Raw genomic sequence first — 22,853 nt, 5'->3', positions numbered from 1 at the left:
GTTGAATTGAACATCAGACAGAAACAAAGGATGCAACATTGACCACCTGACACCAATAAAATTCAAATTTCATACAACAATAGCATGCGGAAATCTGTCTATTTTTTGCTAACAAATTGTCATCTTTCCTCAATAAACGAGTTTCAAGGAACGAGAAAATAAATTAACAAACACTGTCAAAACAAGTTGGAATTAGCATTCGATGAACTTGAAACTTTAGCCTTGATATTTTATATTTAAATGACCTTACCCTTCCTAATAAATTATTGAACGGCGCGGGGCGGCGATTAGGGATCACATGCGCACTCACCATACTGCAAAGCGGAGATGATTAATATTTTATGGACATTTCAAAGATGCTTTACTGTTACAAGGTTGCAACCTGTCCGGAGGGGGTCGTAAAAAATGAAAATCATTCCTTCTGAGATGAAGCTGCTGTCATCGTCGTCGGATCGATGTGAATCATATGATTTAATGATCACGCCAAAAAAAGTCCCAACTCCGATCTCTGGTTGCTCGTGGCGGCATCGACGTCCGGCTTGATGAAATTTTCGATCGACATTGTAAGGGGTTCAGGCATTCAGCCGAAATTCCACAACTGCGCACTCGAATGTGTCAATTTGCAAACATACACAAAATGAGTGATACTGCTGATGTTGACAGCGATCGTGACTTAATTTCCTTTCAAATATTGACACGACCTGTGGCACTTGTTGAAGTCGAAGGGAGTGTTCCGGATCATTATCTCGGTAACAAAGGGGGACTCTCGATATTTGCACCAATTTTGAATCATCGTCCACTCGGGTTTGCTTGACGCAACCTTAAAACTTTTCGGCGGCGGCTCTGATAGGCATGAACTGATAACGCGATGTAGTGGAGGACACTTGAGGAATTTCCTCATCCACGTTTATTTCCATTATCTACATCCGCTGGGCGCAGGCAAGTTTGACATTTTCACGCCATTTCAGGCTAAGATAGAATTGCATTCAATGGTTGTGGCTTTCGATAGTGGATTAGTTTTCGATCGTGCGCGTAACTATTCGGATGGAAAGTGAACTAGTGTAACGTGAGAGATGGATGAAGAAATGTGATTGATTTCTGGGCACAAGTATGAGCAAAGATAATCAAGTGACTTGAATGAACGAAGTGACGAACCCTATGCAGGAGTATCAAACTGGAAGGAATTGATGAATCTCCAGATTTTCTATGTACTTATGATACCACATGTAAGTAGTTGCTAAAATATCATTAATAGTCGTTTTCAAACTATTAATTAAAACCTTGTGCTATTATCGGCTATAAAGCCATTCAAGGACCAAAAAAGATTTTATTAGAAACAAGTGTCTATCTTCAGAATATTTTATAAATAAGTAAAATAAAATAAATGTTAAAACAACAAATCTGTATATCTCAAAAATGAAACAATTCCACTGGAATAATAAGTAGTCAAACTTGGGTTGGGAAGGGCTTACTCTTTCAAAAGTATAGAACGTAATGCAAATGGATGAAAATTAAATGAGGAGAATTTCACATTTTTGAGATATTTTTGGGACGATTTTGTGTCAATTTATGTATGTATATCATTTTACGTACATGTTATTTGAATAAATATCTAAATCTCAAAAAAGGAAGAGATTGGCAAATCAATAATGAAAAAAGCACGACCGCGTGTACGTAACCCCGTTTGATGCTGTATATCTACTACCGTACTACCGCATATGGTTCTAGCGCCTCTGGGGCATAATGGTTTGTATGTGTATCAGACCTCAAACAGAAACAACACTCTGATAAGCAACCTTACTTTAGTTTTATGATTGAAAATAGTTGAATCGAATTGTTTAAGTCCCATACCATAAAACATGTGTCGCGGAGACGTGATCAACAAGCAGCGCTACATTTACATTGTTGTCCGCCTTACACCTGAACTTGAAAGCATAAACAACAACGGATTTGTTTATGCTGTGCGTATTCATATTATTCAGTTATAAACATTAATGAGCATGACTTAAGTCAATGCTAGTTTCATTTGGTTGATTCATTCCAAGGACAAATGGAAAATAACCTGGGAATCCGCCGAGCATATAAATTCAGAATTCTTACCCTCGTCAAACACCACACTACCACCCGAGTGGTTTCTCGTTCAGGTATGTTAGATTGTGCCTACGCTTTTGTTTATAGAACTGCTTTTTGACCTGTTAGCGACAATGAAGGTAACTGAAATCTCAAATGTGTAATTTTCAGCTGAATCCATGAGTGAAGGCTGTAATGAGCACACGTGCTAATAGAGATGAGTAAATCTTTTAGTTGACGTTTGTTCAAGCCTACCATCTTCAACGCGGCAACACCGGAAACGCCACAAATCTAATCTCCACGCTGAAATTTGGACACGTCAAATTTTAGTACGGCTAGATAATTTATCTATGCCGGTATCTCTTTCATAAATAACACGATTGTACAGATATGGTAATTATACAGTTTTACTACTGCTCAGTTCTATCCCTTGGGGCGGAACGTGGATGGCTTCAAATTATCAACACTTTTATGCCTTTTAGCTGCTGATGTTGCTTGTTGAAATTGAAAATCTCATAGAAACCCCCCGCAACTGAGCCCCCAACAGTTCCATTGGTTACGTTCGGAATTCATACCGGATAAGGGCATAGTTTACCATGTACTCCCTTCAGAGTGGGGTGTTAATTAATTCAAATGGCATGCAATTTATCGATTATAATAACAGATGAATTATGAAAGGTTGGTTTTAATAATCATCGCTCATCTGTTTGTTCTTGATGCAGTGCAGCAATCGCTTTCATCTGAGGTGCAGCTGGTTTTCACTCTATCATGAATGTTGTCGATTGACCATGACTGTAGACTGTAGAATCACGCAAATATCTAATCTTTTTTTATTACTACATATCATTATACCGAACAGATCAAGTAATTTAAATTAACCTGATGTGATTGCTGGTTCAGATGTTGAATACAAATAACAAATTAAGAGAAGAAGAATTAAATAACTAATTGTTGCTAGATAATAATATGTAGGGTTGTGAATTCTTCTAAAATCACAGCTCACCCAACCAGCTAATGGCAGATGTTGAAACAGTTCTGCAATAAAACCTGTATACAATTTTGGCATATACAAATTCGGAAGATTTTCATACGAAAATTTTATTAAAATCTTAAAATTAGTTAAGTACAGTATCTGAATAACAACATTTTTTTACAGATTTGTTATTTGGATGTAGGAATTGATCAGCCTCCATTTCAAAATAAATGAATAGAGCAATTTTGTTTATGCATTTCAGACTGCTAATGCAAGATGATAAGCCGTTTTGCATCAGCTCAATTTTTAAACACATTTTGAATTCGTTAACAAGTCACAAAACCTACGTAGGTAAATCACTACTTGGGCTTATGGACCCGATTCCCGTCTCACTGCACGGAAACTAATGATTTTTTATTTAACTCGTCTTCCTCTTCTTCTATGGCTCTACATTCCAACTGGAACTTGGCCTGCTTTTCAACTCAGTATTCTATTAGCATTTCCTCAGTAGTTAATTGAAAGCTTTTCTATGCCCGCCATTGCATGAGTATGTATTTTGTGTGACAAGTACAATGGATACACTATGCCCAGGGTGTCGAGAAAGTTTCCAACCCGAAAACATCCTAGACCGGACCGAGAATCGAACTCGCCATCTCCGGATTGGCAATCCTACGCCTTTGCTCGCAAGGCTACGTAATTAAGCAAATTATAGAAAATAAAGATGTAGATATCAAACATTCGCTCTTCATTGCAACACCCCTGAGCGGGAGTGAGTATTTCCAATTATACAAGACGGTATCATCAATCGGCACCTGAAAATCGTCACAGTGCTCGATACAATTATTGCTTGAAGTTGTTATTCAGCACACAACAATGCTAAACTCATGCACTTCAATCCTTCCTATTTGATAGTATCACTAGAACTTATATAAACATATTGGGTCGTGTGAATAAAAAGTAGCAAAACTCAACGCTTGTAGTATCTACCCAAAAATAAAGTCCACAGAGAAAACTACATGTTTGATATGAATTTTTTTTTTTTCGAACTTATGGCGTATGCTACATTCGAACTCAGCCTTTACTACAGCTTAATACCATTTACTACATGCAGAAACGTCAAAACAAAATAGACCCCATGATGACGATGATGATTTCATCATTTTTTGCAACTAATCGACGAAAGAGATATCTGTTTTATTTGTTTTCCCTAAATTGGACTATTTTTATGAACAAAGACAATTCGCTTCGATTCTGATGAATAAACTGCATTTGAAACATGAGTAGCAACGTCTTCAGCAGACATGTTCCACAAATGACGTTTACTACTGAAAATGTAGCAAACTCGAACATACTACTTTCTATTCATACGACTCATTAGCATACATTAAAAAATGCATCTTCAAACCGAATAAAAAATCACCTCGTCCCAAGAACTTCCAGCCGGTGCGGTGCTGCTAAAAGGCCAAGAGTATTTTTTAAGAATGAAAATAATCCTTCATGGTGAATAGGAAAACTGTCTAATACTTTGACGCTATCATGTTATTTATAATACTCTCGATTTCGAAAAGTGAAACAAATATTGTTTTTAAGTGTTTGGATGAGTGAATATATTTTCTCAACCATATAAAAATTAATATGGATAATATCATCTGGCATCACGTTGTCGTGGAACGTGCATATTTTTGTTTACGTCGCATTTTCTACCGTCCCGAGAGAGAATGAGAGATTTAGGTAGAGATTGAGTGAAAATCGCTTATGCCGGGAATTGAATTGAAGTATGCCGGAAAAGCAATCGCTGTGATTGAAATACGTGCTACATCTCGTTAATTTAAATCAAATAAAAGCTTTTTCAAACGATGTTTAGCAAGAATAGCTATTTTGAGGCAGAAGTGAAATCCATTTCAGTATTACACGGCCCACAAAATTCAGGAAAAAGTTGCTACCTGTCATCAATATGAATTAAATAATGTAGTCGTAGACATGTTAGGCCGCGAATGGGGTAAAAAATCCTAGTTGTTATAAACAGGAGATTATAGCATATCGCTAAACTTTTAAATGCAGTTTTTGTGAGTGATACAATGTTCCAGTTTATGTTGGGTAAAGGAAACATTTAATATTGGGTGCATAAGTGTCATAAATTTACTTTCGCGTTATCGCATGGCACACTGACTGTATCAAGAGGATCATTCAAAATAAATTCATCGTCCATTAACAAAAAATCCAAATCAGAGCGCATTGAATCGTGTAAACGATAGGCAATAAATCTCATCAATCTTATCCTATATATCATATTACTTACCGACCTGAATCCAGACAAAAAAACTTTCTTTATAGCAAGTACAGGTTCAGTTCAATCAAAGTTAATTGCCTATTTCCGGGGATTAAACCACCCGACTTGGACATTAATTTACAATGTTGTGAAAACTCATATGTGAATATGTACATTATGTGGAATTAATGTCCAAGTCGGGTGGTTTAATCCCCGGAAATAGGCAATTAACTTTGATTGAACTGAACCTGAGTTGCGTACTCTTGCCTACGCAAAGCGGTCGGGTCTGAGCTTGACGACCGACTGGCAAATAGCGCACACAACCTCACTACAGTTGCTGATGAAGAATGTGTTTAGGCTCCATCCATACATTCTAAATACTCACGGTCCTCTAATGTGAAAGTGTGCTATACACATGTGGAAGTGTTGGCTTGAGAAATGGATTGCGAGTGATTTGACTATGCGTCCAATTTGGGAATCTCGAGCTCATTCAGTAGCCGTCTAGGTTGTGAAGGCCGACGGAGGTCCTTCGTAGCTTAGTTGGTTAAAGTACCAGTCTAGCGTACTGTAGGGTATGGGTTCGAAGGGAAAGTGGTTACCTCCAATACATTTTTCAAATCAATATCTTCCACATAATGTACATATTCACATATGAGTTTTCACAACATTAACAACATTTTTTTTAAATTTCAATGCCTACTTTTAATCTCGATGGCCTAAAAGCTTGTCAAGTATACATATAAACAGGATAAGATAAATTATTTGTTCATTAATTATTTTAAATCCCCCATAATTTATTGATATCTTTCACATGGCATTCATTGGCAAACTACACAGTACTAAAATAATCTTTGGATAAATATTAGAGAGTTTTATAATGTAATGATTTTAGAATTCGAGGTTTAAGTTAACTGAGATTACTTATCACGAGGAATTTTACTTCAATTTCATTTGGATTTTTTGTGCGGGTCTTTTTTTTAATATCAAGAATCGTAGCAAATTTTGTCAAAATTTGGGATTTACTGAATGTTATAATATTAAAAAATATTTAACAATGCAATAAACTTGAAGCTTAATTAAATTGATGATTATTGACAAAATGGGAATATATCTAATTATGACGATACATATTTATTTGTTGATAAGATATTGTTGTGAGTAAATAGGTTGGATTCTCGACAGTCTGGGCTCATCATGCTTACCACATAAAAAAGAAATATATGAATTGGAGAGTTTTCAGTTACTAACCTTTGAAATACTAATAGGAACATGGGTCTAACCTTAGCCTCGCGAGCAAAGGCGTAGGATTGCCAATCCAGAGATGGCGGGTTCGATCCTCGTTCCGGTCCAGGATGTTTTCGATTGGAAATATTCTCAACTACCTGGGGTCCATTGTACTTGCCACACAAGATACTCATGCAATGTCGGGCATAGAAAAGCTTTCAATTAATAACTGAGCAAATGCTGGTAGAATACCAAATTAGAAGTAGGCCAAGTTCCAGTGGGACTGTAGAGCCATTGGAAAAGAAGAAGGAATGTCTTTTTGAAAGGCAGACAGAAAATTTAAGCAACGAATAAGTTAAAAAAACTTCCGTACCAATTCTTCTTCCACTCTGGCATTACATCCATCACTGGGACTTTGTCGCGCTTAGTGTTCGCAAAGCACTTACACAGTTATTAACCTTACGGGACTCGTAAAAAGTAAAGCATTAGCATTAGCATTGTTACGGTGTAATTCGTAGATTGGACACTAGTGATACACATGTTTTACTTTTGAGATCCTCATCTAGAATGTTATCAGAAATCAAGAAGGGGATTGGTCCTTGATTCCAGTCTTAAACAAAAATAACAAAATCATGAGAGTTACTACTCCTGGCCACGCCTCATACTCATCTATGCACTGGTTCACGACTGCGATCCAACGGGCACAAGAAGGGGAGGTTTGCAGCGATCAAGGTGGATCAATCAGATGGAAGATGACTTGCGAACTCTCCGCAGACTGCGTGATTGGCGACGTGCAGCCACGGACCGATCTGAATGGAGAAGACTTTTATGCACTGGCTATTCCGGCCTTAGTCTGAGAAAATAATAACTCATCTAGGCAAGCAGATGAAGCGAGTAATGAGGTGGAATGGAAACCCATTAGCGAACGGATCTGTGTGTTTAGGATACGGAGCAAATTCTTCAATGACAGCCGAACCCGACGGGAGCGCCTTCACTCCATTACCAATGACAACAGCCTACAGCAAGTAAATTCTGCTGATGCCACAGGGATAGCCATCAGTAGCACCTACTTTGCACGAAAGGATAACCAAAATCACAACCGGAGACACCCAAATGGTGAAAATTGTAACCAGATATGCCATTTCCTGGTAGATGGGCGGCATTTCTTGGATATTATCGATGTGCGGACATTCAGAGGTCCGAACATTGACTCTTATCTTCTTCTGATTCAACTGTTGTCAACTGTAGCGAATGAGAGATCACAGCGAACAATGCGTTACAATATCCATCGATTGTCGGCGGAAGGAGTATCAGGCTGAATACCGTCAGAGACTCGACGAACGGATAATCAACGTTAGCGATAACATCAACGATCTATGGGAGTCGATCCATGGAGCAACGAAGCAATAGCAGCCGAAAAACGAACCCACCGGATGAGGAAGAACTAGTATTAAGAACAAGTGAATAATGAGGCGCAGGAAAGAATGGAGCAGAACGTTATGCGGAGGTTTCATGAAACTTTCAATGGAGTGCAAGAGAAGACAGTGTCATCTCTCGTCATGTTCAAAGGCCAAAAAGGGAATTTGCTGACAGATAGGACCGAAGTGGCTGCCAGGTGGAAGCAACACTTCGAGACGGTGGAAGTGTTGGCGCATCAGTGAACAGAACAAACATTAGCAACGATGGATAAGCACTACTGTATATGAGGTTAGAAAAGTCATTAAAGAGCTGAACATAATTAAGCTGCGAGGAACGACCAACTCCCGGTAATTCTCAAACATGGCAGTGGGCAACTTTATGAAGTTTTGCACCATGTTATGTTGAAAATATGGGAAGACGAGGAAATGCCTGATAGCTGGTGGGACGGTCTCATTCGCTCACTCTTCAAGAAAAGCCACTGACTGGAGTGCGCCAATTACCGAGGAATAACTCTCCTTAATTCGGCTTACATCTTTTGAGAGATTCTTCTTATTGGCATTACATCCCCACACTGGGACAGAGCCGCCTCGCAGCTTAGTGTTCATTAAGCACTTCCGCAGTTATTAACCGCGAGGTTTCTAAGCCAGGTTACCATTTTTGCATTCGTATATCATGAGGCTAACACGATGATACTTTTATGCCCAGGGAAGTCGAAACAATTTCCAAACCGAAAATTGCCTAGACCGGCACCGGGAATCGAACCCAGCCACCCTCAGCATGGTCTTACTTTGAAGACGCGCGTCTTACCGCACGACTAAGGAGGGAGAGATTGAGAACGCTTGAAGAGTCCTTTGTCGGCAAATACCAGGTAGGTTCTCGTGAAGGCCGATCAACGGCAAATCAAATGTTTACCCTGAGACAAATCCTTCATAAATTCCGGGGGTACAAGTTTCAGACACATAATCTGTTTATTGATTTCAAAGCAACGTACGATTCAGTGAAGCGAAATGAATTATGGTAAATTATGTTAGAACATGGTTTTCCGGCGAATCTGATACGACTGTTTCGAATAGCTAGTCTAATCCCAAACTTTTGGGCAATTAATTGGATATTGATGATGAAATATCTAGGAGAGATCGACTATGATGGTGATATTTGAGATTATGGCTTTCAGTCTTCTTATGCTCAAAAACGGGTTTTACGTTTTTATCCGAAGTTTCGGTTACATATATTGTACCTTTATCAAGGAGTTAACTAAGTCCCGTTTTATTGTTACATTGTCTTAGCATAGAACGTTTTGTCACAACTTTATGTTAAATCGATGTTGCCAAGGATGTTGCTGATGAAACCAAACATACACTACTACATGATGCATAAATTATGGCCAATTGAAGCTTGTTGAAGCATAATTTGGCAAAATGATTTAAATGACTACAGCGCCACTAGCATTCTAGTACTTATGCTTCTACTGGCAGGTTCGACTAGTAAATAATAACAATAACTCGAAAACATCTTATACCGCTAGGCTAAGGAAGGCTCCACTGTGCCATATATCCAAATAGATATTTTTTTTAAATTCGTCATCCCTCATAAAAATCATTGGAATTTTGACAGTAAGGTTTCACAATTACACCCGATTCTGTTTTTACACGGCCGTGTAAAAAAAATCCTATACAAGATTTTTGTAAAGTTGCTCCATTTTGCATGATTCGTCGAGAAATCATAACACTTTTTTTCACACGGATTTTCAAATTTTGAACTGAAAACTTTTTTTTACACGGAACGCATCCCCCGTGAAAAAAAAATCGGGTGTACATTATTATTTTTTATTCAAGAAGATGTGGATAATTGATTACTGTATTTTGTTCAAAATAGTTGAAAAAGGGACTTTGGTTACTATCTCTGAAAAAAAAAATTTATGACTCGCTATCATCATTGAAAATAACCATTTTTGCGTCACGTACGTAATGGGACAGTTTCTAGTGGAAATGTCAATGTAAAGTCTCGTGACAACTCCAAAGAACATCGCGTTAAAATTCAAAACAATTTCTAAAATTCCAGCAAAAAATAGAAACTGCGGAAAATTATACTTAGAAATTCAGAAGTATTTTCCGTTGAAAATGACAATTCCAGCAGAATTTCCGAATATTTTCTTTTATCAGATTTTCCTTAAAGAGTTACCCGGGACAATAAAAAATGGCATGAAAATACCGAGAGTTTTCTGGAAAAAAAAAATTCAAAAAAGTCCCAAGAAACTTCCGGTGAAACAAATGCCTACTAAAATAGCTTCCAGCGTGACGCCGAGAAAATTTACGACAAATTCAGCCGCCGACGATTTACGAACCATCACATACCTCTATACTAGACTTACCCAGGTATTCATAACTCAAAATCAAAAGAAGTGGTCGAAACTTACCTGAAATGAGAAAAATAATATTTGTTTAGTTCATTAATATTCAAAGAAAAGCAAACTTAGCAAACAAATTTAATTTGTTACATTTGTCATTATAAGTGCACTGTCGCCATGTTTCATTCATAAAAACGCTACGCTTTCATGCAGTTGAACCACCTGAGTGTGGGTCGACATGCCTTCGGATTCCAGGAATTCTTTTAAAGCCTCGTTTCGTTACGAATGCAAGTGGTGATTGAGAGCCATTCTTGATGTCTTCTGCTGCTGGGTCACACGTTACGTACGAAAATGCATTGTAGGTACCAAGCCCACATACGAAAAATAAGGAATCGCGTGCAGTCACGCGTCTCAGCTCCTATGAATCGTGGTGGAGGTTACCAGAAAGTTTTCAGGTCACACAAGATGCTAGTTTATCCCCGGTACAACACATATAAATCATTAGGAAAAATTAAATGACAGAAAAAAAAGTTCGAAATATGTAAGAATTCGATTGATGCGGCCATTGTTTTTGTACCTTCAAGAACTCAATCGACGCTATTACGCACATGGACATGTTTGCCCGGGTCACATCATGATTAATCATTGGGCTAGCTTTCATGAATGAAGTTGCAGACTCGGCGTGCGCTCCTTTCCGTGTCGCAACCTACGCCTTAGCCATAAGCAGCACTGCACTGTATTTTCACTTTGCGCTTGCACCATATAGGGCCAGTAGTATGGCAAGTTGCACTGCCTTGCACAGCCACTGATATTGTCGCCGGCAGCAGTCTCCATACCGGGAGAATGTAGATCAACACAACAGATTGACGGACTGGCTGACTAACCAACGAACCCGTTTACAGTGTTCGCGCTAGTCACTTTGTTGTGATTGCACAAGGTCATATAAACAAGTACTGATGGAACTCGAACGAACAAATATACGATTAATACGGGATCGTATTTTTTGCCTCTACTGTCTTTTGCCACAACAATTAGATCAAATCATCAATCATCCCGGAAAAATTGAAGCGCAACAAATTACATCATATATCTAGCACCTGTGCTGCGGTCACGTTCATCGTCATAGGTGGTTGGCCAATGGGATGACATATTAATTAGTCACTTTTGTGATTGATCTGACTGTTGTTGGGACCAAGTTGGAAGTCATTTATTTTTCTTGTCACTAGTAGAGACATTATCCGCGCAATTTACAAACAGTTGTCATGGCACAAACTTTGAAGTTCTACGGAACGCCAATGGTCATCGGTATGGTGGGCTATAAAATAGACCAACAAAACATCGGCTAAAGAATTATTAAATTTTTTTTTTACAATGTTATGAAAACTCATATGTGAATATGTACGTTATGTGGAAGATATTGATTTGGAAAATGTATTGGAGGTAACCACTTTCCCTTCGATGGGACTCGAACCCATGACCCTACAGTACGCTAGACTGGTGCTTTAACCAACTAACCTACGAAGGACCTCCGTCGGCATTCGCAACCTAGCGGCTACTGAACGAGCTCGAGATTCCCAAATTGGACGCATAGTCAAATCACTCGCAATCCATTTCTCAAGCCAATACTTCCACATGTGTATAGTACACGTGTATAGCCTGCCAGACATTCTAAATACTCACGCTCCTATTCCCCGTTTGCCCTCATATGTCTCTGTAAAACCTAATTTTGGCAAGTCAAAAGTCCCACCCAAAAGCAGAATAAAAATTCCAAAAACTCTTATCAATCCACCTAGCGGTGCTAATGCCTTTCTCGTGCAAAAAAAATGACGTATACTTTACGAATACTTTGTAAACGAGAAAGGCAAAAATCGTAGGCATTTAGGGATGGCACAAAAACGATCTATGTTTACATAGATATTTATTGGGCAACGTAGAAATGTTCAAAACCAGCCCTCGTACAACTTTTAAATTGTTTTCTAATGTACAAAACCCAACCTCCGGTTGGAAAACCTACATAAAATGAACCAACGGATAAGTTTGAATATTATTTGTCAGGGTTGGGACGTCGCTATTTGTTCATTTAACATAATTCATTTTAACACTATTTATGGAAAAATCAAATCCTCTCATATATTATAAGTTATTCACTGGTGCAGGTTTCATAGATGCTAGAAAATTGGGGAGGGGAGGGATCCAGGGAGGGATTTTGTGACAGTAGCTTGAGGGGAATAGGGGGTTGAAAAACTTGAAAAGTAGTGAACTTCATATTTTATTCACTCTCATTCAGATAAAAATAATGGTTAAACCACCTGATGCGCAGCATCAGTAGATGTCGCTTAATATTGTTTATCAGCTATCTATCACTTCCATCGTGCCAACCACCCGCAAGTAATCGTCTTGACAATTTGCGCATATGACTGCTGATTATCGTTTGTTAGCAGTTGATTTGTTCATTTTTTCCCTTTCTTGGAAGAGCCGGAATACATGGGGGCAGAATGTACAAGAGTAAGTGATGACGCAGACAGCTCCTACTTAACGGCATTGAAATGGGGTGTACGTACTGCTTTTAAATACGTAGTATGTAAATCTGGTAATGAACAATGCTAAATCACTAGAATAATATCAGAAAAAATATTTTAAACGTATTATGAAATGATTTCCTTACAAGCTTTTATGGGAATGATCGCACTTACCAAAGCTCATTGTCGCGTCAGTTTATTTATTTTGATAACCATTTTATCAATTCGAAAAATAAAACACGTACACTGAAGGTATAAAACATCACGCACTTCCCGAAATAATCAGAACTGAACAATGAACATGACGTGATTCGCCTCCTATCCACACTCAATTTGTCACTAGCGCACGTGCACCGTACAACCACACTGTGCTCATCGTCAGCGTCATGCCAGCCGAAAATACAATATACTGACTGACAGGTTTGCGAATTAACGATCCTCCTGTATGTCCCCGAGCGAGTGGTGTCCAGTTCCTGCGCCAGTTCGATTATCAATATTCCAACTATATTCTCGAACAGCTTCGATGGCTGCGTGAGACTCACATTCATCCAATTATATTGCAAATGACACTGTATTCGATATTCTCGAATTCTTTGCAGTTGTTGTTGGGGATATGAGAGAAACACCAGTGTGAAGTGCTGCGTAAGGCAATGGAAAATACTCTTTTCGGATTAGTTATTGAACCTAATCCAATATTTTCAAAGGAATTTTTATAAAATTTGATTTTATAACGATTCCATCATTGAGATTCATCACAAACTAGTATTTGAAAATGTTCACACACCTTTAAGCACAACTTCTTAGCCCGACCGAGTAAATCAACGAAACACTCACTAAGTACCAGTGCCACATCGTGTTTTCTGGTGATCGGCTAACCGAGACAATAGCATCATCGAGAGTCCAAGAGGAGCCAGCCACCAAATGACCGATTTGTGCTGCATTCGACCATCGCATTCACTGACAGGCTACCATATGTATTTACTGTTGGCCAGCGGAAAGGTATGACATACTGTCTGAAAAAGTCATATTTAACACAAATGAAAATGTTTGAATATCCTATAGAGCTTTCTATAGTTCAGCAGGTTGGTAAATGCTGGGCAACGCGTACCGTTGGTACTTCACGTAGGGATCAGGATTATTTAGCCAGCATCCCGTATTTCCGTCCGCAACGATACTCAGCCGCATTGCATAAGAATTATAATCAAATGGCTAATAACTCTTTGGAAGTTTATGTGAAAAAATATGTGGGAAAACATCGAAAAACAATAATTTGAATTAAGAAAAAAAAGAAAATTATTTTGAGCTTTTTAGTGGAATGTCTTCACTTGTCATAAGACGAGTTTGTAAGTTTGTAACTAAGTCGAGTTAAGTACGAGACACTGAAGACGGCCTTACTGTTGAGGTCGAAATACGTATCTGTCAAGATACAATTAAGTGGTGGAATTCAATGGGATTGTACAAACTCGTCTTTCTTCTCCCGCAAAAATATCCACAAGGCGACATGGAGATCACCTAATTAAGCAACGGTGATGAAATCTCATTCAATCATTTATTTAGTTAACATCTAAACACATAACACTGAATCAACAATTTGACGCCACAATACACGGTTCGAGGCCGCAACTCTCCATCCTCGAATGCGCCCCACGCTCTCCAAGTCGTTCTGCACCTGGTCTGCCCACCTTGCTCGCTGTGCTCCACGCCGTCTCGTACCTGCCGGATCGCCAGCCGTTAGCAAGGATCCAAGATAGACGAATTCCTCGAACACCTCGAATGTATCCCCGTCTATCGTAACACTGCATCCCAGGCGGGCCATGTCGCGCTCGGGCGCCCATCCATCGTTACTTTGATCAGTCTGGTAAGCTTACCAGGGAAGCTGTTCTCGTCCATAATTTCCCATAGCTCTACGGGGTCTATACTGTCGTATGCCGCCTTGAAATCAACGAACAGATGATGCGTTGGGACCTGGTATTCACGGCATTTTTGAAGGATTTGCCGTACAGTAAAGATGTCGAGCGACCGTCAACGAACCCGGCTTGATAACTTCTCACGAACTCATTCACTAATGGTGACAGACGTCGGAAGATGATCTGGGATATCACTTTGTAGGCGACATTGAGGATGGTGATCGCTCGAAAGTTCTCACACTCCAGCTTGTCGCCTTTCTTGTAGATGGGGCAGTTTCCCAGATTCTGACTATCAGTTTGTGCAGGCAAGTGGCCAGCTTTTCCGGACCCATCTTGATGAGCTCAGCTCCGATACCATCCTTACCAGCTGCTTTATAGGTCTTTAGCTGTTGGATCGCATCCTTAAATTTCCTCAAGGTGGGGGCTGGTTGGCTTCCATCGTCCGCTGAACTGACGTAGTCATCTCCTCTGCTACCTTGACTTTCACTGCCTGTACTCTCAGAGCCATTCAAATGTTCCTCGTAGTGCTGCTACCACCTTTCGAACATCACACGTTCGTCCGTCAAGATGCTCCCATCCTTATCCCTGCTGCTCAATATAGCGACTGGCGAAAAAAGGGACCAAATAGTGACTTTCAGCTGCAGAATAAGTTACCAAATAGTAAAATGGACTTTAATTTGAAGTTAAGGTACCCCGGGGCAAGTGGGACCTATAAAGAGGCTAATTCCACAAAATTGTTAACGCATACTCAGAATACAGTATTTCAGAACATTAACCACGGATAGATCATTATATGCTTATGTTGTGTAAGTGTAGACGTGTTGGAAGCCATTTATTCAATTACAAAAATATTGGTAGTGACAGAAATAACTTTACCTATAGGACCCACTTACCCCTTCAAACGGGGCGAGTGGGACTTATTCTGTGTTATACTGTCGAACGAAACTAATTAAAGGAGTAGGGGGAATGACGGCTTTGGCAGGTTTTGTTCTATTATTGTCAGGGGTTTTTTTTTATTACTGATTATGCTCAAATTTGGCCTAAACATTCTTTGCATATCAAAGAATATTGTGGCTAAATTTCATAAAATTCGATCGACAAAAACCCCCCTGCCAAGTATAGAACAAAACCTGCCAAAGCCGTCTTTTCCCCTATATAAAGTTCATATATTTTCTGAGTCGCAGTATTTTCAGATCATATATGAAGGTTGGTTGCTTGTCGGACTTATGTTTTTGCAACAAGAAAAGGATTATAATGTTAGCTGATACGAAAACATGACAACAACCGATTTACTGTTTAACTGGCAATTGCCCTGCTTTCCATTAGCTTACTTTCGTACCAAATGTTTTAGGTGGAAAGAATAAGCATATCTTTATTAAGTTTTCCAATGAATTTTTCTCTGTTTAGAGCACAAATTATTACATGAATCAAACTTCAAAAGAAACGTTTTTATTCAGGCGAAGCTCAGTGTTGTAAATTTGTAATAGAACGAAATTGCCAATTTATGTGTTAAGTACTTTATTTATCTGAAAATCTGTAAATCTGATGTGAAGTTTGAAAATAATGAAACACGAGACAAAACCTGTTGACCTACTGTAGAATAAATAGATTACTCGCACCGATAACGGAAAAATATCGTAAGGCTATAAAAAATGCTCTATTTCATGCGGGAGATAATTTTCAGAATTTAAAATACACATTTGGTAATTGACTGTCCAATACTTTTTAACAACGAAACCAACGATATCAAACTGAATCTGATTAAGATCCATATGATATATGAGAGTCTAAGTTATTTTTCAAAGGAAAACATTCTGAAAACAGTTAAAATGGCTCTACCAAAAATGTTGTTCAACTTGCCCCATGTATGTTAAAACTTAAGGGCAAGTGAAAATGTCAGATTTTGACTTTAATTAAAAATTTTAAATCGTTTATGATATCTCACAATTATTTAATTGCCCAAATTATTCACTTTCCACATCAATGATAAATTTAGACACGATTATTTTGTTGGTAATCCATTGAATTAAAATAAAAGTAAAAGCTTTTCCCAGTAGTTTAAAGTCATGATCAAGCAATAGCTTTAGTATGGTGCCTGTTCACGCATGATTCAGTCAGAAACGATCAGTTCGCATTAGATCAGTAATACTGTCAAGCAATCGTAACGTATTCACACACTATTAGGAAGATTTGAGTCAGTTCGAATCATTCCAGTATTTTACAGCCAAATCTGTTCATATGTAGATGATGTGAGATGTATGAGACCATTAACCGTATCATAATTGATCTTAGAAATGCCAGAGAACAAAGATCAATATGCTAGAGGGTCATATAAGTTAAGTTAGTTAGCCATAGTTAAGGGGTCGTAATAGTCACAGTCACAATGTCCAAATCAAACGTTATTAGTCAGTCACTACAGTCTGTAGTAAAGTAATACAGTGCAAATCAAGAACTTTGTCGGTCATCCGTGAAGTTAAGTGATCAGTAAACGAACGTTAAACAAGATAAATCGCGTACAAGTTATTCCATCCAATAAACATTAATTGTTCCGTTAAGTTAATCCGCGTATACAGTCCACAACCATTGTAATGAAGAAAGAACGCTCTTATGTGCGATAACAGTGCCTCAAATGGTTTTGATTCCAAATATGTGTATGTCAGGTGAATTCTTTGATAGTTCTGCTTCATCTTCCTAGAACAGCGGTTCTCAACCTTTTCCTTGATAGGTACCCCTTTGAATTTTTACATTTATTGAGGTACCCTCTATTGTTTTTGTTGTAAATGAAAATAACCTCATAAGATATATGGAAAACGGACCTGAAAATTAACTGAATATATGGCTCTTCAAAATGTTGTATGAAATCTTCGTTATTCTGTAAAACTTTGCTATTCAAATTAAATTTACACATCAAGCTTTCTATAAGAGGTCGTTCAATAATGATGTCACATGTTTTAGGGGGAGGGGATCTAAGATTTTGTGCCAGTGCATATACTACCGTTCTACGCTTGCTTGTACCAAATTCAAAAAACGACAAATGAGAAAATGACATTTGAAATAGAACACTAATTTCCATTGTTGGCGTATAACCATAATGCAATATAAGATTATTACATCACAGAACCATTCAGAAGACTCAATTTCATTGAAATCATTCTTATTTTTCACTCACAAATAGAATTTGCGACAACCATAATAAAAATAGTTTGGCGGGACAGTTATGCCGAGAAATAGAGCACTTGTTTTATGGTTTCTACGAATATGCATGATTTCGTGAATGACTACTGCGATTGACATATGTCTCCACATGCTTTATTTATGGAAGTGAACCTGCCACATGGTTGAAGTGATTATGTCGCTTAGAATGAGTATTGTACAAATTGCCCCCATTAAACCAGTGCAACAGGTTAAGATTGCAAGATCTAAACAGAAAATGCTATTTCAATGTGTGTTGCTCCTTAAAATAACAGAATCCGCCATAATGATGAATTTAATCACCGCGAGACAATTATGCGTAGAAATTAAGCAATGGGACAAATATACTTGATGTTGTTTTCAATGATTTTCCGAACAAAGTTCAAAATCTGTTAGAGTTTTTTAAAAGTATACTTCAAAATAGACTGCTCTATGGTGAAAAGTCATAATCCACAAAAAATAACATGGGACAACTATGCGTAGAAGGACAGTATACAAGGTATACAAAAAAAGCGTGACAGAGGGGGGAGAGGGGGTCTAGAAATCTCAAAAAGTAGTGGACGTCATATTTGAATCAGGAAGTTTCCAAACCTCTTGAAAGGAGGTTTTCAAACCTCTACATAGGAGGCTTCCGAGCCTCTTCAAAAGAGGCTTCCGAGCCTATTGAAAGGAGGCTTCCGAGCCTCTTGAAAGGAGCCTTCCGAACCTCTTGAAAGGAGCTTTCCGAGCCTCTTGAAAGGAGCCTTCCGAGCCTCTTGAAAGGTGTTCCGAGCCTCTTGAAAGGAGGCTTCCGAGCCTCTTGAAAGGAGGCTTCCGAGCCTCTTGAAAGGAGAAGGAGGCTTCCGAGCCTCTTGAAAGGAGGCTTCCGAGCCTCTTGAAAGGAGGCTTCCGAGCCTCTTGAAAGGAGGCTTCCGAGCCTCTTGAAAGGAGGCTTCCGAGCCTCTTGAAAGGAGGCTTCCGAGCCTCTTGAAAGGAGGCTTCCGAGCCTCTTGAAAGGAGGCTTCCGAGCCTCTTGAAAGGAGGCTTCCGAGACTCTTGAAAGGAGGTTTCCAAGCTTACGAGTTATCAACGAAGTTACTGAGCCTTCACGCCTCTCAAATAGAGGTTTTCAGACCTCTTAGTTTTAGATTCAAGTCTTTAAAATTTTTGTTCTTTTAATCTTTTGTTGCACAGACCATCATACACTATGCAGGTTGTAGTGGGCAGGATCTGATAGGTTTTGATTTGCTGACCGCCATGCATAATACAATACGAAGTTTTGAAATATAAAAATACATAAATATTAAAACAATATCAATTAGTTTTATTGGAATTGTAATACATCCGCCATTACGCATTTTGGTCCGAGGTACCCCCTGGGGCCGGCAAAGGTACCCCCTGGGGCCGGCAAAGGTACCCCCAGGGGTACATGTACCCCAGGTTGAGAACCGCTGTTCTAGAACATTGTTACCATTGAAAACGTTCACCGATTCATCGACAGAGTACCCACTTTACCCCGTATTTTCACATGCCCTGGAGTACCTTAATAAGGCCGATACAACTATGTTTTTTAAATCATGTCTATATTTTTTATGTCTATGTCTAATATTTTTTCTTCACTTTTCATGAACCAATTGATTCCATTACTTTGCAAAGTATACGTTTCCGACCTCAACAGTAAAGACGTCTTTAGTCTCTCGAGTCTAGTCAAGTATAAGCCACTGATGAGAGTTTACAAAGTGATGGAATTAAATAGAATAGTTCGTTTTATGACAAGTGAAATCTGATAAGTATTTGATTCTCTTTTATTTATTTTTTTTTAATTTTCCACCCATTCACCACTGGAAAAGCACAACTTTGAGGCAGATCATAAAGAATAATGTGCAATAATGTTTATCATGGATTCAAACTTATTCGGACAATCTTCGCTTGTCTGTATAACTGGTACTTTTTTATGATAGAAATTTATATAATAAAATGTTTATACATAAATTGACCAAATGACCTACCACCATAAATATGACTATGAAATTCCAATTATTCCACTTTTCTTTATCTTTTTGCCTTTCTCGTACAACTAAGTTTCACTCCGAAAACGAACTTTTTATAGAAGTCTCTGAGACCCATAGTATTATAAACCAATCGACTAAGCTCGACGAGCTGAGCACATGTCTGTCTGTCCGTGTGTATGTATGTGTGTGTGTGTGTGTGTGTGTGTGTGTGTGTGTGTGTGTGTGTGTGTGTGTGTGTGTGTGTGTGTGTGTGTGTGTGTGTGTGTGTGTGTGTGTGTGTGTGTGTGTGTGTGTGTGTGTGTATGTGTGTGCACAAAAGCTATAAAAAACATTAGACAACTTTTCGTATAGTAATCCTAAACCGATTTTCTCGCAACAAGTTTTATTCGACAGGGGACAAAGCCTTGTTGATCACTATTTAATTTTATAACGATTGGTCATTGCGTTTCAAAGTTATGAAGAAAATGGTACATTGGACCATATAAATTCCATATAAGGTTGGTGTCTTAACTAAATGCGAGAAAGGCACCACCAACGCTAGGTGGATTAATCTGGGTTTTTTGTAAAGATGTTACTAAAACATACAATTGTTAATAACTAATTTTACCACAGGTGATTGGTGGAATTACTTTTTTTAAGAATCAAATCAATATGATATTTGCGACTCAGTTCCAAGACTAAGAAGCTAACTTTTCATTATTCTGTTTCCGTTCAAAGCTTACACAGTTTCGAAATGCAAGACAAACTCCCTCTAACCATGGGTGAATCGATTCGGGATTTTACCTTTCGCGCGAAGCAAACCACCGAAAATCTCCAAGCAGCAGCCACTAAAATGCTCGCTAATATCGTTCGCTTTCAGTTTCGTTCGAACCACGGCTCGGTCCAGAAGCATTCTAGCATTCAGTCGTCGGTTTTGTAGTGGCCATCGAACACCGTCGTCGTAGAGTTGTCGTCCTCGCGTCTCAGTCGATCGTCGGATTAGTCGACAGGCGTACGCGCGCGCGCGAATTCGTGTTCGCGGAGTTTGGGGTCTGATCGGTGTTGTGCAGAGGAGCCCAGCTAAATCGAATTGGGCTCGTTGATCGGAGTCATGTGTTGAGAGAGGTGTGAAAGGGAAAAAAAAGGTCACAGAACTAACAATTGTTGAGTTGCGACGCTGGGCTGTGGTATTTTCGTCTTTCGACAAGTGTTGTTTCTTCTTACTGTATAAGGTGTATTGTTGCCAGAGTGGTTGCAAGCGAAGCAAGCAAGTTAGAGTTCAGTGGGTTATATTGTGACCCCAGAGATTTACTGGAAGCAGCTTCGGTGGGGGTGGGTGTGAAGAGAAGACCACGTGTATGGGGCCGTTATTTCGCATCGATAACTACAGCGGTGCGCCCCCAGGTGTGTGCATTATGATGCCTAGCAAAGTTCGAAGTGTAATATAACGCGTGCGAATATGCAATCGTCAATTACGCGGGCGTGAGAAACTAAAGTGAGTAAGCAAAATTATCTTTCACATTTTTATGCTATTTTTGCAATAAAACTGACGTTTATTTCGGACCGCGGAATACTCATCTCATGAAGCAGCTAATTGATAGCTTTCTTATTTTCCACATGGACATGATGTAATAATATGTGTTATTAGTATTTTTGATAATTACAATAGAAAATTAGAATAGTGATAAAACATCCTTACAGAAGCATGTGTGAATTAATTATGACAGTCATGTAATATCACCTTTACGATTTTACTTGTTTTTCATGTTGTTTAGAGCTTGTAGCATTTGTTAAAATAGGTTACGGTTCGACACCTTATTTTTACCTGTCATAAAACGAGTTTAATACCAATATTCTATTTAATTCAATCACGTTGTACTATTTACAGATATGCATTTCGAACTCAACTGACTCGACTCGACGGAATAGTAATAAACTTGTCTTATGACAGGTGAAAACATTCCACTAAAATAGCTTAATACTTTGCTTACTCTATTTTCATGATAACGCAATTTGTTGTGAATTTGTTCGAATGCAGCTTCTTGCGAGAAAATCGGATGAGAATTGCTACATTGAAAATTGGACAAAGGTGTTGATTTTTTTTCAAATGCCAGTGACTATTTTGGTGATACATTTTAGTTCAATGAACTGAATCGCCGTCAACAAATCAAGCTTTTATAATCTTACTCTGTGGAAGTATAGTAATTTGATGTGTATGACAATCATGAAATAGCAATTAACCTAGCTTAATGTGCCGCAAATTCGTGTCAGCTATGTTCTCTGTCCGCTCGGTTCTATGTCGATCGTTTGATCTGCATCGAACCTCACCTTAGATTATTGAAAGATAACCCATTGGAATCGTACGCCTAACATAGTCCAAGCAACATCATATCGACGCTATTCAGAATTGCATAATTCTAGGCAAAAGATCTACACGTTGCTGATGAAAATGCCTAAGCAGACGATCTATGCGACCCGTACCTCTAGACCGGGCAATCTCTTGACTTCATCTCGATTTCAACTCCCTACCCAGCTGCAACACTCTAAAGACCCCACAAAGTGCGAACAACGAGTAGTATGCCAACCACTTTGGACACCACCGCGTGCAACCATCACCAATTATGGCTCGTGGGAAAACAGCTATCTATCGAGCTACCATCATGTACCACAAATCCGCTGAAGCTGCTCGCTGACACCGCAGTCGCGAGAGAAGATTTATTCAAACAACCCCCAATGAATGCAATGATGGCCCCTACGTGAGCTGGTTTGTTTACAAATTAGAAACATCAAAGGTCATCCTGTGACCAAACCAGACAAGACTAGTCGCTGGTTGAGCAGAGGTTCCGACCGTGAATGATAATTCGATGCCGTTGCGCACAGCTACTCCCAGTTCCTCCTGAAGCGGAGGAATAGATCGTTCGTATTCATATATTCCAACCAGAAATGCATTCCGGATAGTGCGA

The 22,853-nt window shown here is 38.9% G+C and overlaps 2 protein-coding genes across 5 annotated transcripts in view; one reads left to right on the top strand and one right to left on the bottom strand.

The window, feature by feature from the left end:
* LOC134219628 (mucin-2) overlaps nucleotides 1-22,853 on the bottom strand; it is a 144,814-nt gene that overhangs the window by 37,397 nt on the left and 84,564 nt on the right. The gene's annotated exons all lie outside the window — the stretch shown is intronic.
* Nucleotides 1,057-22,853, top strand: part of LOC134219671 (uncharacterized) — a 105,455-nt gene continuing 83,658 nt past the window's right edge. The window contains exon 1 of one of the 2 annotated variants that reach the window (XM_062698497.1): nucleotides 1,057-1,226. The gene's annotated coding sequence lies outside the window, so the exon portion shown is untranslated. Of the gene's footprint in view, nucleotides 1,227-20,765; nucleotides 21,386-22,853 lie in introns of those variants that run through there. The other variant, XM_062698477.1, reaches the window with a different exon arrangement.

The sequence above is a fragment of the Armigeres subalbatus genome, chromosome 1, assembly GCF_024139115.2.
Source record: "Armigeres subalbatus isolate Guangzhou_Male chromosome 1, GZ_Asu_2, whole genome shotgun sequence".
NCBI lineage: Eukaryota > Metazoa > Arthropoda > Insecta > Diptera > Culicidae > Armigeres > Armigeres subalbatus.
Note: the sequence above shows the minus strand (reverse complement) of the source record. Positions and strands in the feature narration are given on the sequence as shown.